The sequence below is a fragment of the Rhinatrema bivittatum genome, chromosome 2, assembly GCF_901001135.1.
Source record: "Rhinatrema bivittatum chromosome 2, aRhiBiv1.1, whole genome shotgun sequence".
NCBI lineage: Eukaryota > Metazoa > Chordata > Amphibia > Gymnophiona > Rhinatrematidae > Rhinatrema > Rhinatrema bivittatum.
This window is the reverse complement of record NC_042616.1, coordinates 627,926,150-627,943,367: the sequence shown is the minus strand read 5'-3', so window position 1 is coordinate 627,943,367 and position 17,218 is coordinate 627,926,150. Positions and strand designations below refer to the sequence as shown.

General features: G+C 40.7%; 1 protein-coding gene and 1 long non-coding RNA gene across 2 annotated transcripts in view; one reads left to right on the top strand and one right to left on the bottom strand.

The window, feature by feature from the left end:
• LOC115085351 overlaps positions 1–13,166 on the top strand; it is a 33,202-nt gene extending 20,036 nt beyond the window's left edge. Inside the window, exon 2 of the long non-coding RNA XR_003854812.1 lies at positions 12,637–13,166. This is a non-coding gene — a long non-coding RNA (uncharacterized LOC115085351). The remainder of the gene's footprint in view (positions 1–12,636) is intronic.
• SNTG1 (syntrophin gamma 1) overlaps positions 1–17,218 on the bottom strand; it is a 2,212,578-nt gene that overhangs the window by 1,240,525 nt on the left and 954,835 nt on the right. The gene's annotated exons all lie outside the window — the stretch shown is intronic.

Genomic DNA, 17,218 nt, shown 5'->3' with positions numbered 1-17,218 from the left:
AATGATGTCACAGTAGATTTCTTTGGAAGGGAGAATACTAGAAGTTCTATAATATTTAGGATGTCACTATACAGAAGACTAGACAGTTCTGCAACTTTTCAGAGTATTGAACAGTTCAGTGTCATTACTGGAAAAAAAACACACAGCACAAAACGGTAACCGATATATTTCCATATTTCTTTATCAAAGCAGTTTTCATCGATTTGTAAATTGTAATTTTGGTTTTAGAACAAAAGCTTCAATATCAAAATTTGTTTTAGGCACATAAAAGTTGATAAGACCATTTCTATACTTAGAAATTTTCAGTATAGAGCACTTAGAAATAATTATATTCATAGAACTCATACAGCATGGACAACTATGGAAGGAAATTGCTAAACTATCCAAGTGAAAAAATAACTTGATTGACAAGCATGTTAAAATTATTTCAAATATGGATATTTTCCAAGTTCATTTACTGAAAATGTGGCTACATTCTTGTTGGCATACAGTATATATTAAAAGTGAAAATGGATATTGTTGTACTCAAGTTAATCAGTTATATTTATTTCATGTTGCTGAAGATCACCCACAAAAGGAGTGAACACTGCCTACATTTTTTAATTAGAGAAGTACGTTTATACTTGCAATTGCCAGTGTTTGATCTCTGGCAAAAAGGATGTGTAAAAATGTATTGTTCTATTTGAGAACAATGTCATAAGAAATAAGAAATGTTTGCTTTCTCATTAAGACCTTTGCTTTAGAATTCATTGCAAATGATTTCATATGAACAACTGAGATTCAGAAAACAAAATTCAGGACAAAGTCGAAGGTGATATATTTTTATTGAACCAATATAAAACCTATGTCACTAACTTTTGAGATCTCTTCCCTTTATCATGGGAGTGATTCTACTTCTTATATTATTACCAAATATGCTAGTTTAGCAGTGTGACCAAGTTATCGCTTTAAATTTAGTATCACTACCACCAAGGGCTTTATTTTTCTAAAATTGCTATATTCTTCCAGCCTTTTATGAAAAGACCAGTTTTTGATGTATATGGGGTGGGTAACTAAATAAAAAACAGTCAGAGCCACATCCTTAGTGGTTCTCATCTGCAACAGGGGTTGGGAAAGTGATGGTGCCTTTTGGAGCCTCTCTTACAGGCTGATGCAGTAAAATGCACTCAGGCTGAGCGCACTGTTAACCCCCGTTTGGCCGCGCATTTTCGACACGCTATTTTTACCCCTTATACATTTACTGTATCAGCCCGTTAGAAAGCTGGGGAAGTAGTCTTCTGAGAAATTAGTGACAAAGAATAACACTAAAATTAAATAGACACAAGTTATTGGTATTGTTTTCATTCTTTATTGCAAATCTGTACTACTAAATGCATTCAGTTTTTATTTAAATGCTGAACCATGCACAGCCATAACACTGTAACATGATTATATATAAGACTGAAGAAAATTTGAATACAGTTTTGAAGATACACTGAAGAATATATCAGTAAGCTGTGCCTATTTATTTTCCAGGGGACTTCTCCTTCCACTCACACACACTCCTCTACCCCATTGCCCCACACTCCAGTCTTTCTTCCACTGCTACCCTTTGTACCATTTACCCACCACTAATATCCCCCTTCTGAAGCTCTCTTCTTTATTTCCTTTCCCATGGTATTAACCTCCCTCTCTCTCCATACTCCTTCTCTACCCCCCCTTGGCTCCCACCTCTGGTCAATCCTGAGGATTAACCTGCTGGGGATGGGGGAAGGGAGAGAGTCGAGAGAGAGAGAGAGAAATGTATTATTGTCCCATACCTCCTGTAGCCATTTCCAGGCAGCGATGGGATAGGATACTTTGACAGGCCAATGAGGGAAGACATTGAGTGGTAGCAAGTTCAGAGGTGAGGCTGCTCCTTCAGCTGTGGCATAGAACAACTCAGCCTTCTGCGTCTGCTTCTACTTTTCCTGCTGCCTCTGATTGGCTTTCCAGCTTCCTGCAGGCTGAGGAGAAAGGAAAAGGCACCAATGCCAGCTTGCTTATACAAAGATGAAAACATCATCAGAGGCACAGAATGTTGCCTTTCATGATGTGTTGAGTCTTGTGTGACACTGGGTCTTTGCTGCTGCTGATGATGTCATACAGGTCAGTCTTAATTAGAGCATTGTTGGGTCAGACAAAATATTAATTTAATGTAATTCAGCTGGAAAGAAAACAAGAGCAGATGGGCTGATTTGGCCAGAAGGCTATAGATAGTTTGTTCATCTTTGAAATTGATCAATAGTAAAGAACTTGTCTATTTTATAATAAAATGAACAGCTACAATAGAAAAGTGATACACTAAGGACTTTTTCAGGGGTAGTGCTATAGTTAAAAATAAGACCAATCTAGTCAAAGTTAGCAGAAAAGGGGAAAGTCTGTAAGGAGGAAACTGATGCTGAATGCTACTAAACAAAGATGTGAAACCTCTAAAACAACAATTGGAAAACTTGAACATATTTTAGGCTTTTGGAGGCCTTAGCAATTTAGCTGCCTTGCACACAAGTTTAGCTGTTATACTGAATATTTAGACTTGGATCTTGTAAGAAGTTAAGCTTTTTTTGCAATGTTTTGAAGAAAGCACACTAAAATATTCTGGGTTTCTAAGTAGTAAATGAACAATCTTTTGCAAGTACAACTTGAGCTCAACATCTATTCATTGGTTGTATACAAGTGAAAAGCTTGGAACAACAAAGAGATAATGTATATAACCTACATACTGCAAATTACTATACTGATGTCATGAGGGAAGAATTCATAAGGTAGGATTTTGCTTCAGGTCAGGCATCTTGAAAAAACATATAACCAAACACAAAGAGTTGTTTCACCTGTAAAGGAAACAAAGGAATAAAGGCACCTGTTCCTTGCTGAGATCATGTAATAATGCTTGGGTTTAACTGCATACATTTTTTAAGTTGATTTAGTATTTAATAATTAATGTGGCAACTGGAGCATGAGATAGAGCCTAGTGATTCTGTAACAATCCACATTCAATTTATGTTTTCTTCACACTTGCTTCTTGTCAGGTTTAGTACATGAGAATGATCTGTGAGAAGTATCATTTTCACGACATAAGCTTTTATTACATTCTCTACCTGAATTTGATCTGTTTGGTGGCATTTTGAATTTCTTGTGAAATTTGCTTTCCAATTGAAACTATGGTCACAATCACAACATGAAAACAGTTTATCCTAAGTGTGGCTTAGTATTTGTGAGGTCTGCTTTATTAAAAAAGCTTTTCCCATATTCTGCACCTGAACTTGGGCTCTTCCATTTCTTGATTTTTATGGTTTTGTATGAGTTCTCACACCCTACTGAAACCTTTACCACATTCTGAATATCAAAATGGTTTCTCTTTGGTATTTTTTTTTCTTTAGTGCCTATTTCTTCCTTCTGACTAAGGATTTTTGTAGACAAAACACCCCAGGACAAACAACAAAGGTAGGAGAACCAGGCTGGGAATGTGTAAAAGTAGAAAAAATGAAGAACAATTAAACAGATGAAGTGGGAGGAGAAAACTTTGTTTTTTTCCACAATTTTGTTCTAAGGATAAAACATCTCAGTATAAGAAAGAAAGAAGAAAGCTAAAGTGGAAAGAATACCTAAGGCTTCAAAAGAATTCACCTACAATAGTGGCATGGATCCTTGAAGGCACTATAAAATGCAAAGTAGCACCAAGAATTGCATCAGAATCCTAAGGCCCTATGAAGTCAGACCAAATCAGAAAAGATGTAACTGAGGTGCTTCTGGTCCAAATTTATTTTTTACTTTATTTTTTTATATTCCACTTTTCGCACTTTTTTCAGCGCTTCAAAGTGGATTATTTTCAGGTATTTCCCTATCCCCAGAGGGCTTACAATCTAAGGCCTGGATTTATCAAAATGCACTAAATATCGCATGCGATAGGAAAAGGGGCATGTTTTATGGTAATAGGCAGTTTATCGCAAAGTGCACTATCTTAACGCTTCGTGTAGGTATTAGCGCAAATTGCAATAACTTTTTCGCACTTTGCGATAAGTGCCAGAATTGTTGTATTTCCTACATATCGTTCCGACACCAACTCCGCTGCTTCTTTCTTCTATACATGGTGAACCTCTCCCGGGAGAAGTCTCTTACACCTCACAACCAATTTGCCTGCACACAGGTTCTCTTCATACCAAGACCATCTCATTTCTGGTCCTTGACAAAGCCATTCATCCAGTAGTACCTGGTCTACCCTGGCTGCAAGACCATACACCCCAGTTTGACCAGGGCACCCTGGAACTATCACAATGGGGAGCGGTTTGTCACAACCGATACCTGAAGAAAGTAACACCTGTGCCCTGCATGTTAACCTCTACTTCTCTCCCAGGTTTACCACCATAATACTCATCATTTCAAGATGTGTTTTCGAAACAAGCAGCAGATGTATTACCACCACACCGGTCCTTCGACTGTGCTATTAATTTAAAGCCTAATTCAGAGCCCCCTAGAGGAAGGGTTTACCCACTTTCTCTTTCAGAGATGGAGGCCATGTCGGCTTATATTCAAGAAAATTTGCAAAAAGGATTTATCCGGCCTTCCAAGTCACCTGCTGGAGTCGGATTCTTTTTTGTTGGCAAGAAGGACAGAAATCTTCGTCCATGTATAGACTACAGAGGACTTAATGAAATTACTATAAAGACTGATATCCTTTACCTCTGATTTTAGAGTTATTTGACAGACTCCAGGGAGCCAAGATTTTCACAAAACTAGACCTAAAAGGGGCATACAACCTGATTCGCATTTGTCAAGGAGGCGAGTGGAAGACGGCCTTTAATACTCGCGATGGACACTTCAAATACATGGTCATGCCTTTTGGCCTGTGTAACGCTCCGGCCATATTCCAAAATATGATGAATGAGATTCTGCGAGATATGCTTTACCAATGTGTGGTTGTGTATTTAGACGACATACTAATTTTTTTCCAAGATATACAAAGTCATCAGGCAGACATTACCAGAGTCCTGCAAAGACTACGTGATAAACGTCTTTACGCTAAGCTCAAAAAGTGTGCTTTCCACCAGGAGTCTGTTCCCTTTTTGGGCTACGTGGTGTCCAGCAGAAGTTTCCAGATAGATCCACAAAAGACCAAAAGTATACAGGACTGGCCTCAACTCACTGGTCTCAAAGAACTCCTCTGCTTCCTCGGCTTCACCAATTATTATCGCATATTCATCTCATACTACTCTACCTTGACTGCACCACTTACTGCCATGACAAAGAAGGGAGCCAACCCTTCACAGTAGTCTCCAGAACCTGTTGCGGCTTTTCAAACCCTCAAAGAGGCTTTCCTCAAAAAATCTTGCCTTTGCCACCTAGACCCTCGACGTCCATTTATAGTCGAGGTTGACACCTCCGATGTCAGCGTAGGAGCCGTGCTTAGCCAGAACAGTGATAACCATACACTAAACCCTTGCTCTTTTTTTTCCCGGCATTTTTCTCCTGCTGAGAGAAATTATGGCATAGAAGATAAAGAGCTGTTGGCTATCAAGCTAGCATTTGAGCAGTGGCACCCATGGCTAGAGGGGGCACAACATCAGATAACTGTATACACAGACCACAAAAATTTGGAATATCTGCATCATGCACAATGATTCAATCATAGACAAGCCTGATGGTCTTTGTTTTTTAATCAGTTTGACTTTCTACTCAAGAACCGCCTTGCTGACAAAAAATACACGTGCAGACGCTCTCTCACGATCCTTCACTGCTGAGGATGTTCCAGATGCACCTCGCCATATAATCAACCCTGATGAAAGTGATTCTTGTTGCTACCCATTCTGTTCCAGCTGGGACGATGGTAGTACCTCGGACCTTAAGAAAGAAAATTCTTAAGTGGGTTCATGATGCCCGACTAGCTGGTGACACTGGGCAAGTTCATACGCTATCCACACTAGAAAGATATTTCTGGTGGCCTTCAATGAAGGAAGACGTATGAGCGTACATAGAATCTTGTGTCACCTGTGCAAGACAGAAGCCTCCAGCTGGCTGCCCTTGGGGCCTTCTCCAGCCTTTACCAGCTCCAGAGGAACCTTGGATACACATCACAACTGACTTCATCATCGACCTGCCAGTGTCCAGTGGAAACAACACCATATGGGTTACTGTAGACTGCTTCTCGAAAATGGCGCCCTTCGTGGCATTGCCAGGACTCCCATCTGCTCCAGAATTGGCAAAGATGTTTATATGGCATATCTTTCGCCTGCACGGCATGCCGAAGCATATCCTTTCGGATAGAGGCATACAGTTCACGGCAAAGTTCTGGAGAGCTCTTTGCAAGATGTTCGATATCTCTTTAAACCTGACATCAGCATACCATCCACAATCAAATGCTCAAACCTAAAGAACGAACCATACACTTAAACAGTTCCTCCGCTCCTATGTCTACTCCAGACAAAGTGACTGGGCAGAGTTGCTCCCCTGGGCCGAGTTTGCACTGAATTCGCACCCATCTGTTGCAACTGGATCAACACCATTCCAGATAGCGTATGGTCGTCAGCCATTACCTCCGCTACCAATACCCTTGTCAGTTCCAACCCCCCCAGCAGCCCAGGCTTCAGCTGAAGAACTCCATCATCTCTGAGAACAAACCAAAGGGCTTTTGCAGAAGGCAAGACAATGGGCCAAGAAATATTATGACGCTCATCACAGAGCAGCACCTGAGTTCCAACCAGGAGACAAGGTATGGCTCAGTACCAAATTCATCCATCTCAAGCTGCCATCTGTTCAATTCGCTCCATGCTACATTGGCCCTTTTTCTGTTCTCCGCCACCTGGGACCCATAACTTACAGCCTGCAATTACCCACTTCCATGTAGATACACAACGCCTTCCACGTTTCTCTCTTGAAGCCACTCACCCTCTCTGAGTTTTCAAAAAATACTCCAGATCCACAGCCTCTTTCCGCTGAAGAGGATATTATGTACCAAGTAGATGAGATCTTAGATGTACACAAATGTGGAAAGCATTGGGAATACCTATTATCCTGGGAAGGATATGGGCCGGAAGAAAACAGCTGGGAACATGCTAATAACATCCTTGACAAGGATCTTATTCGACAATTTCATCTAACTTACCCAAGGAAGCTGAAACCCCTGGGTAAGGCCCTAAGAAGGGGGGTACTGTTGCCCCCATTGGTCGCAGATGGCTGCGACCTTTGCTGCTCACCTCTCTTTTCTCTGCACCAGTGATTCTTGGAGTCATGGCAGCTTCAGCCTGCAAACGCCACCTTCCCTGGCGTCCAAGGGACGGCATGGGCAATCCCATCTGCCATCTTGAATCGGGGATTACCTAGGGCACATGCGCGCACCAGGCCCTCTCTTATTCACTGCATGGCGGGAACCTCGGGGGCGTACCCTCTGCATGACATCACCCGCCAGAAGTATTTAACCCAGCCAGCCTATGCTTCCTATGAGTTAGGAAGGACTTCCTTCCTGCTTATTCCACTCCAGTGAGAGATGCTTCACTTCACTACTTGAACTGCTTCCTGAACTTCCTGACATAGAACACCTTAGGTACCCGCTCCTCAGGAGCCTTGTTACGTTCTGGCTATCTGCTCCTTGGAGGGCCTTCCTGCCTGGAGATTCCTGTTATCCTTATTTGGGATCCTACTACTTCAACCTTGTGAGTGCTACTATCGCTTCCACCATCTTGCTGACAGAACTGCTAGTGTACCCCGTGCCTCGGGCCACTACCATGCTCAACCCAGCTACCTTTCTACACTTCAGAGTAAGTTCCATCATTTCCTTTGCTCTGCTGGTCTCCTGCACCTCTCTGAACTACTACTTGCTGATCCACGGCATAACCCGCGCTGCGGGCCACTACCTGATCCACGGCATAACCCGCGCTGCGGGCCACTACCGGATCTACCCTGAGGGGCATCATCAAGAAAGGAATTTCCTGGCGTACCCCACTCTGTGGGCCACTACCAGGGACATCATCATTGAGCAACCTTACTACTCTGTACTGTGTCTTCTCTCCACGCTGTGGGTGCACCCATGATTCCAGTATAATAAAGTATCTCACATCTGTGTCCGTCTCTGCTGAGGCGACACCTATCGTAGCTCCTTCCTGTGGGTGGAGTCAGCTTTCACTATGATCCAGGGTCCACAACCACACCAGATTATAACAACAGACCTCGAAGACAAGGATGGAGTGACAGAGGAGATAGTAGAAACTGAAATGGAGGAAAGAATTATTTTCCAATATTATAATAAAATTATGTTATCTCTAAAATAACTTGGCCCATCCATTTCATTTTATAAATGCCACTTGTCCAATTAAACTCATTGTATCCTAATGAAAGCCATAAAGGAGATACAGTATTTTGAATTATTGTAAATAATAAACTTTAACCAAAGGGTATCCCTAAAGCACAGATATAAATGAGCCTACTTGTTTGCAATGCTGCCAACAAATATTGAAAATGAATTATTCATTTTATTAAGCTGTTAAGGATTCCAATAAGCTATTTGTACAATTTTAAAACCTATTAAGATAGAATTATTATGTCTATTGGAATCTTCAAGAGATAACATTAAACTGAAATCATATGCCCATTTATTTCTTAGAACTTAGAAGCCATTGCTAAGTGCTTTAGTAATTATATACTTGCATAATACTGCTCTATAGTATATATGGCAAATGATAAGTGATGTTTAGGAAACTGCCCAATGGAGATAAGATAATTGATTATCAAGTTTAAGAGAAGCTTTATTTAAATGAATTCTAATTTTTATATATTGAGGTCAGGCTGCATGCTGCTATTTAGGAGATCTGGGATTGAGTCTTGGCTGACAGGGCTTGGGCATGCTGCATAACCCCATGAGGAATGAGAGTCCCAGCAGTTCAACAATGGTAATACCTATTGGCCAGCTCAGGGTTCATTCATGCCACGTTCCAGGGGGAGCCATGATTTGTGGCTTCTTATGAAGGATTAATGCTCTTTGAAAGCCAATCTTTCAAAAAAAAAAAAAATGCTGGATCTATTAATTTTAATGAGAAGGTTATTCCTGAGGAAACATTTCTTAATTTGTAATGAGACAATGTAAGAAGTTTATGAACTATTTCCCAGTTAGTACATACATTTATTATATTATTATTATTAATTTTTGAACTTCTTTGTGGTTATTCCAGTTTTGGGGAATTAAAGAGAGATATGTTTTATGTGAATCCAGCTAAGGATATTTTTTCAAGAAAAATCTTTTTACTAATCGAGCTATGTCAAAGACCCAAAAGAAATATTTGAAAGTTTGAATGTAAAGCCTTCCCTCACAGATATTTATCTATAAATTACATATAGGGGCAGATTTTAAATGTTATGTGCATGGGGTACATTTGTGCGCGCTACCCAGCGCGCACAAATGTACACCCGATTTTATAACATGTGCGTGCTGCCGCGCGCATGTTATACAATCCAGGATCGTCGTGTGCAAGGGGGTGCACACTTGTGCACCTTGCACGTGCCAAGCCCAAGGGGAGCCCCGATGGCTTTCCCCGTTCCCTCCAAGGCCGCTTCGAAATCGGAGCGGCCTTGGAGGGAACTTTTTTATCAATCCCCCCCACCTTTCCCTCCCTTCCCCTATCTAACCCACCCCCCAGCCCTAACTAAATCCCCCCTATCTTTTTTCAGGAGTTATGCCCGAGGCAGGTGTAACTTGCGTGCGCCAGCCGGCTGCCGGCGCCCCATACCCCGGCACAGGCCGCAGTGCAGGAGCACTCAGGACCGCCCCCGGCCTGCCACCATCCCCTGCCCCGCCCCCAGACTGACGCCCTACCATGGCCCACCCATTTTTGAAAGTTCAGTGTGTGCAGGGGTAGGTTTTTGGGGGTTATGCGCATATATTACGCGTGTGACCCTTTGAAAATCTACCCCATTTCGTTTAAAATCCTTTATCTGACCTGGTAAACATTTTGTTTCATTATTCTAACTTTTAGGAGTCTTTTCTGAAATATAAAGATGAAGAAATCTGAGATATAATTTATTTTGGCCATAAGGAGCTTTTTTTCCCTGGTACTTCCTCCTTTTTCTTTTTTTTTCCCCCAGCAAATTCAGAATCAATGCTGGGATTTTGGCACCATGAACTTTCATTCACAACTACCCAGGGATTTTTCCCCCTATTTTAACAGGTATCTACCCTGTCACTGTTCCTAATCTGGACTTTGCAGCAATGGTTCTGTGGCCAGGAGTCATGCACCAGGGCTCCTTTGGAAAACCTGTATAATGGGCTCTAAATCCAGCTACCACATTTCACCCGATTTGATAACCAGGGCTCTCTCTCTCTCACACTCCCCCATCCCTTTTAAAGGGCTGTGAACACAGCATCTCCAACCTCAGGATGTAGAAGACTAGATTCAGGAATTGAACTGGAAACCTTCCATAGACCCACTACTCCAGCCATAAAGAGTGGAGAAGAATTTTGTGTTTCATTCTATTTAGATACATTTCTAATATTTTCTATGATGGGATCCATATTAATCAGACTTCTCTGTTTTTTAATAAATAAATGCCTAAGTATTTTAAAACATTGGTAGAAATTTGTAGAAAATATGACTGATTAGAAATTAAATTTATATTTTTCTTGAATTATGTGTGAAATTGCAATAAATAAAAAAAAGATATTACATTTATGTTTATAGGAAGTACATTTGTCTGATCCCAATTAACAGGCCGATACAGTACAGTGCGCTCCACCGGAGCACATTGTTAACCCGCATTTGGACGCGAGTGTTCGATGCGCTAGCTTTACCCCTTATTCAGTAAGGGGTAATAGTGCGTCGAAAATGCGCATCCAACCCCCCCGAGACTAATAGCGCCCGCAGCATGCAAATGTATGTTGATGGCCCAATTAATCATTCCCACGCGATATAGTAAGTAAAATGTGCAGCCAAGCCGCACATTTTATTTTAGGAAATTAGTGCCTACCCAAAGGTATGCATTAATTTCTCTCGGTACCGGGAAAGTATGGCAATATTAAGTCAAAGGTCCCAAAGTTAAAAAAAGTTAAAAAAAAAAAAAAATTAAATGGGCCCACGGCTCGCGGATTGAAAACCGGATGCTCAATTTTGCCGGCGTCCGGTTTCCGAACCCGTGGCTGTCAGCGTGTTTGAGAACCGACGCCGGCAAAATTGAGCATCGGCTGTCAAACTCGCTGACAGCCTCCGCTCCTGTCCAAAAAGAGGTGCTAGGGACGCGCTAGTGTCCCTAGCGCCTCTTTTTACTGCGGGCCCTAATTTAAATAAATTAACTTACTGAATCGCGCGCACAGGAGAGTGGCCTGTGCGCCCGCTCTCCCGCGATTTTTACTGCATCGGCCCGTTGTTAACTGAAAACTTTGTAAATATGTTGCTAATTTTAAGATATGTTTTATAACTATCTTGATTGTATAAGAAGAGAAATATAATAAGCATATAATGGTATTCTTTCAATCTTTAAGGTACATTTTCAAAGGCTTAAAAAAGGCTTTATATGCATGTATGTGGCTTGATCACGAGTAATGTACATATTAAAAAGAGGCCACATATATGTGCATATACACATACACACCTGGTTAATATGGAAGGGGGTCATTGGGACACACATGGTCATACGGGATGAGGGGTGGGGCGAGAGTGAGAGTACCTGGGATAGACCGGGTCAAAAAATGGAGTAGAAGTGAGTGAACTTGGAATAGACTGGGCCATTCTGGGTAGTAACTGGAACATACTTGTTTCTAGAGTGACTGAAACAGATTGGAGGTAACTAGAACATATTGGGCTATACAGGGGTGTAGGAGTGTGAGAAACTGGGACCTACTGGGGTGGGAGACAGTGGTGGAGATAACCTTTTTGAAATGAGTCCAATTGACTTATGAATGCTTGCTTATGGCACAATAGCTGAGGAGGGAAAGAGAATAGAGGAGAAGGTGAAAGAATATGAGGAGGATGTATCCTTACAGAGAATCTATAGGACTAGGGCACAGTTTTTGGATCTATCAGGATAAACAAGGAAACTATACTGTACCTATGCAGCAGTTAGAGCAGGACCAACAACCTACCACCCAAAAGGACGAGGCCTAGCCAGTACATGTCAAGGTCACTACCATCCTAGCATTTTTGCCCACTGTTACCTTCCAGACATCTCTAAAGGTTATGGCTGGAATAAGTCTGTCTCCATGTCCGTATATTTAGATCAGTTGCTGGCAGCATTCCTCTGGAAAACACACCACTACATATACTTTCCTTAGAGCTAACAGCAACAAGAACAAATCATCACTGATTTCTATCAAATAGCATGCTTCCTTTCTGTCTTGGGGGCTGTCGACTGTACACACATTCCTGTAAGGGCACTGGGGGAGATGAGCCCACCTACAACAATTGCAAAGGCTTCCAATGCCTAAATATGCATGTGTGGTCCGTGATGCCAAGGGCATCATCATGGATATCCTGCACAGGTTTCTGGGATCCAGTCATGATGCCTACATCCTCTTACAGTCAGGAATTCATGACTGCTTTCCAGGAATGCCACATCATTAGAGACTGACTTCTAGGTAGGAATGCACCTATCACTATCACTACACATCAACTAAGCTCTTCTTATTGTCTCCCTCACATCTAGGTGGACTGACAGCTTTGGCCCAGGAGGACTGCTCTAACCCTGTCCTGTGAGTTACCCCACTGCCCAACCTAAGGACATATCAAACTGATCTTCTCTGCCTTCTCTGCTACAAGTGATAAAGGATATTCACTCAAAACCTGGCTCATGATCCTGTTGGTAAACACAGACCATAGCAGATGTTTGCTATTACAGAGTCCACCAATGGACCAGGGCAGTCACTGAGAGAACTTTCTGTCGACTCCAAAAATGCATTTCCATTGCCTGTACAGATCTGTCTGCCTTCTCTACAAACCCCTAAAGTCTGTGGGATTTTTCTAGCCTGCTGCATGCTTCATAACCTGGAGAGAACCAGAGGCCTGCCTTTTCCAGAAGGAATGAGAGATCATCTAGATGAAGAATTGCCAGAGCCAATGGCAGGCTACAGAGGAAAAGAACACTCAGAAACAAAGATATTTTAGATGGTGAATGTGCATTTATTTACTTGATGTGCTGAATGTAATCAATAATATATTAAATTAAGTTAGTGCTTCTTTAGCTGCCCTCTTTTCAGGGATGGGGGCTTTGATTGTTCAATATAGAATTACATATATAATTATATAAAATAGAAGTAGCACAGACATACAATTTGGCATGAAAATAAACACAACCAACAGTCGGTACAAACAATCATTTGAATATCTTTAAAAAGTATAGTTTTAAACTGCCTTCTGAAAGCCTTCAAATCAAACTCTTCCCTTAATTGCCCTGGCAGCGTAACCCAAAATGTTGGGGAAACAAAAGAAAAGGCTCTAATGTATGTCGGTCGATAATAGTGCCTCCCTGTGGCAGAGACCTTTTCCCCTGTCATGGCCGAGACTGGTGGGGTGTTAGATATTTTTGTATTGCAAGGTCTCTAGTTGGAGCCTCATAGGATGCTCTCTTCCCAACTAGGTCTCTTGTGCAGAAATGGGATCCACCCAGCAAAGTCTCCTGAGAGTAGGGAGGGAAGCAGATATATAAATATCCTGAGAACCTCTGAAATTAATAATTCTTGAAGTCACAGGTTGAACACATTTTATTTTACTGAAAAGAAAAGAATATGGAATTTTCTGCCAATAAACAAAACATAGTAACATAGTAAGGATGGCAAAAAAAGATCAAATGGTCCATCCAGTCTGCCCAGCAAATTTCTTATGATTGTAACTGCCGCTCCACGCAGGTTACCCCCAAGTCTTATGTTAAGGGTAGTAATATTAACAGTCAAAACCAAGCATTGTCAAAACCATAACAAAATTTTTGCCAGGGTGAAGGGCCTTCTTTATGATTCAGACAAAGCTGCTTGAACATGCTTTGCTTTTGGACTTGGACACAGAAGCAGTCCTGAACTTTTTCCCTAATCTCTGCATATCAGTACCCTGCACTGTAAATGTCAGAGCCCAATGTTGGCTGTTGTCTGAAGCAATGTTGCAGTTGCATCAAAATCATGAAAGCTAATTGGTTAAGGGTAGTAATCCCCATTCCCTCTGTAAGGGGAAATAGCTGCTGCTCCATGCATGTTATCCCCAAGCACCATTTCCTTCATTTCCACCTCTTGCCTTTAGGGATCCACAGTGTTTGTCGCATGCCCTTTTGAATTTGTTTACTATTTTCATCTTTTAGAAGGGCATTCCAGGCATCCACCACAATGAAGAAATATTTCCTGGTGTTGGTTCTGAGTCATCCCCCCTGGAGTTTCATTTCATGACCCCAGTTCTATTGTTTGATTTCCAATGGAAAAGGTTTGAGAATCAAGCACCATTAAAATCTTTCTGATATCTGAAGGTCTGTATCATATCACCCCTGCATTTTCTCTCTTCCAGGGTATACATATTTAGATCCTTCAGCCTCTCCTCATAAATCTTCCAATAGAGACCCCACACCATTTTGGTTACCCTTCTCTGGACCAGCTCTGTCCTTTCTCTATCCTTTTTGAGATACGGTCTCCAGAACTGACACAATACTCCAGGTGAAGCCTCCCTAAGGATCTGTACAAAGGCAATTTCACCTCATTTTTCTCATTGATTATTCCTCTCTCAATATAACAAGTATTCAAGCTCTTTCAACAGCTATCTTTGGAGCAATTCTTAAAAAATAATTCTTCTTTTTTTCTTTTACTTTAAACAATTTGAAATTTAAATGTTTTCAAGATTTTCTTTTTCACTTATAACAGTTCTAAACAATATGAACAATTATTTTCTGTTTCTTGCAGGATCTTATGCTGAATTCAACTCAGATTCAGCTTTGAAACAAAGAGTCCCTTCTACAATGTATCCTGCTTTTCTTCTGTGTTTCTCTTTGTGTTTTTCAGTGCTGTCTCTCTTTTTCTGTTTCTTTTCTGCTGTGCTCAATAATTGTACTAGATTGATAGTCTGGCCAGACCTAAGGTGTGTCTGCTCTGGGTCATGATCCAATTTCTATCTGTCGCTGTGCCAACTCTGAGGCAATAACCTCTGGCACAGCCATCATCTCCTGGCGATGGGTCCAGATGTCTGAAGTATCTGGCCTTCTTTCATCTGCGTTTACCTCCAGAGAGTACATATTACCTGGCTATAATAAATCAGTTCACAATATAACATCTAAAGGTGACAAATAATACTCCATAAAAAATCTTCTACATAAAAAATTTTATAAAATTAAAAATATGTACACAAGGGATTTTATCTGTCTTTTGCCCATAGTGGGATTTAAACTATAGTCATGTTGTGCATCTCTTGTTTCTATTTCTTCCAAAAAGTTCCTTTATTCTTTAATCATAATACTAAACTTCAAAAATCCCATACAAAAAAGTACTTATCTTTATGCAATGACCTTTCCAAACCTATTAACATGTCAAAGTTTGTTTTCATACTTTGATTCTGACATTGCCTGCATTAGGGATCATTAAATTGCAAAAATATAAAATGTGTATTTATCAAATTGTCCTAATCAAATACATCTTTACAAAGTATATTAAAATAATTTAGGAAGCAAATAAATGCCTGTTCAACATAAAGCTAAAAAGTGACTTGACTACATCGGAAACTTCCACAACATTTAAATAACCAGGTCCATGATTAACCAGAGAATCCACCCAACATGCTGATCAATCATACATCTTCTTCACTATCCTAGAATCACAAACTCAAACTTCTACCAACTTCATCATTGATGTCATCATATAAGGAATTTCCTTTACGTTTAAAGAGACTCAATCACATGATTTCAGTAGCCAATCATTTACTGCTATATCTACAATTCAATGGACTATAGGGGGATACCCGATATTTTACCACTGCGGGCCCCAAAGATAAATCTCGGCCCTAGAGAGAGACAGAGATTGCAAAAGATGAATAATGACAGGTATCTTCCTACCAAGACCCTGTCTCAGCATAGAAAGTAAAAACCAGATGAGAACTTTAACTAGCACATAACTCCACCTATACTTATCTTCACCCCTTGCTCTATTTATTATCCGCAAGCACCAAGTTGGATTAACTTTGTTTATTCCTGTATCCCCCCCTTATATATTGAGATTACCTTTTCCTCCCGTATAATACATGTTCATTACTCTTCTCATCTAGGTTTATAATGTTATAAGGTTATAATGTATTTCTTTTTTTTCTACCTGTTACATGTAAACTGATGTGATGTTCTTTGAACGTCGGTATAAAAAAGCTTCAAATAAATAAATAAACAAATAAATAAATAAATAAATAAATATCAAGATCTTCTTGTTTGCCTGTTGACTATAAGCCACTGTGTAAATAAAGGAAGGTAGAAAGGAGAAAAATAACTTCTCCCTAAGAGCAGAGATCAGAGTACCCCAAAGAGAGTCCATAGGACAGGGCAGTGCTCCCATCCAGGGTCAGAATAGTCAAAGGTCAACAAATGTTAGATAAGTTGGCTTTCTTCTCACCAAACACCAGATTTCCAGAATATGGGTTGTGTATGGGAGCCGTCTAGGGATATCAGTTGTGTAAGCATAGGACGTAAAATAGTGAAATCCCTGTTGTAATATGAAAGCCTGATGGTAAGCATAAAAATTTTAGAAATTAATCCCTCCTTCCTGAGTGTTTTTTTTCAGCTTAGACAATGCTATTTTAGGGGTCTTATTATTCCATAAAAATTGAACTAGTATGTGGTCCACATGTGCATAAAAATCAGTGGCAAAAAAGACAGAGAGCATGGATAATAAGTATGTGATTTTAGGTGCCAATACCATCTTGATTGTGTCTAAGCATCCCCACCATGAGAGATGTAAAGGAGACCAGCGTAAAGAGGCGTCCCATAACTGTTGTAGGATTTGGGATTCACAATTGCTAACTGTAGTGAAAAAATCTGCATAGAAATGAACTCCGAAGTATTTGAGACCCTTGACTACCTTTTGGACCTGGAAGTGGGATAACTCTGCTAGAGAACCCAGCGTGCTAAGAGGCAACATCTCAGTTTTATGCCAGTTGACTTTGTAACCAGAGACCCTCAAATATTTAGAAATCAAGTGAAAGAGAGATGAAAGAGAGGATTCCGGGTTGTTAAGAAACAGTAACTCATCATCAGCATAGATGGAGAGTTTGTAGGATTCCTT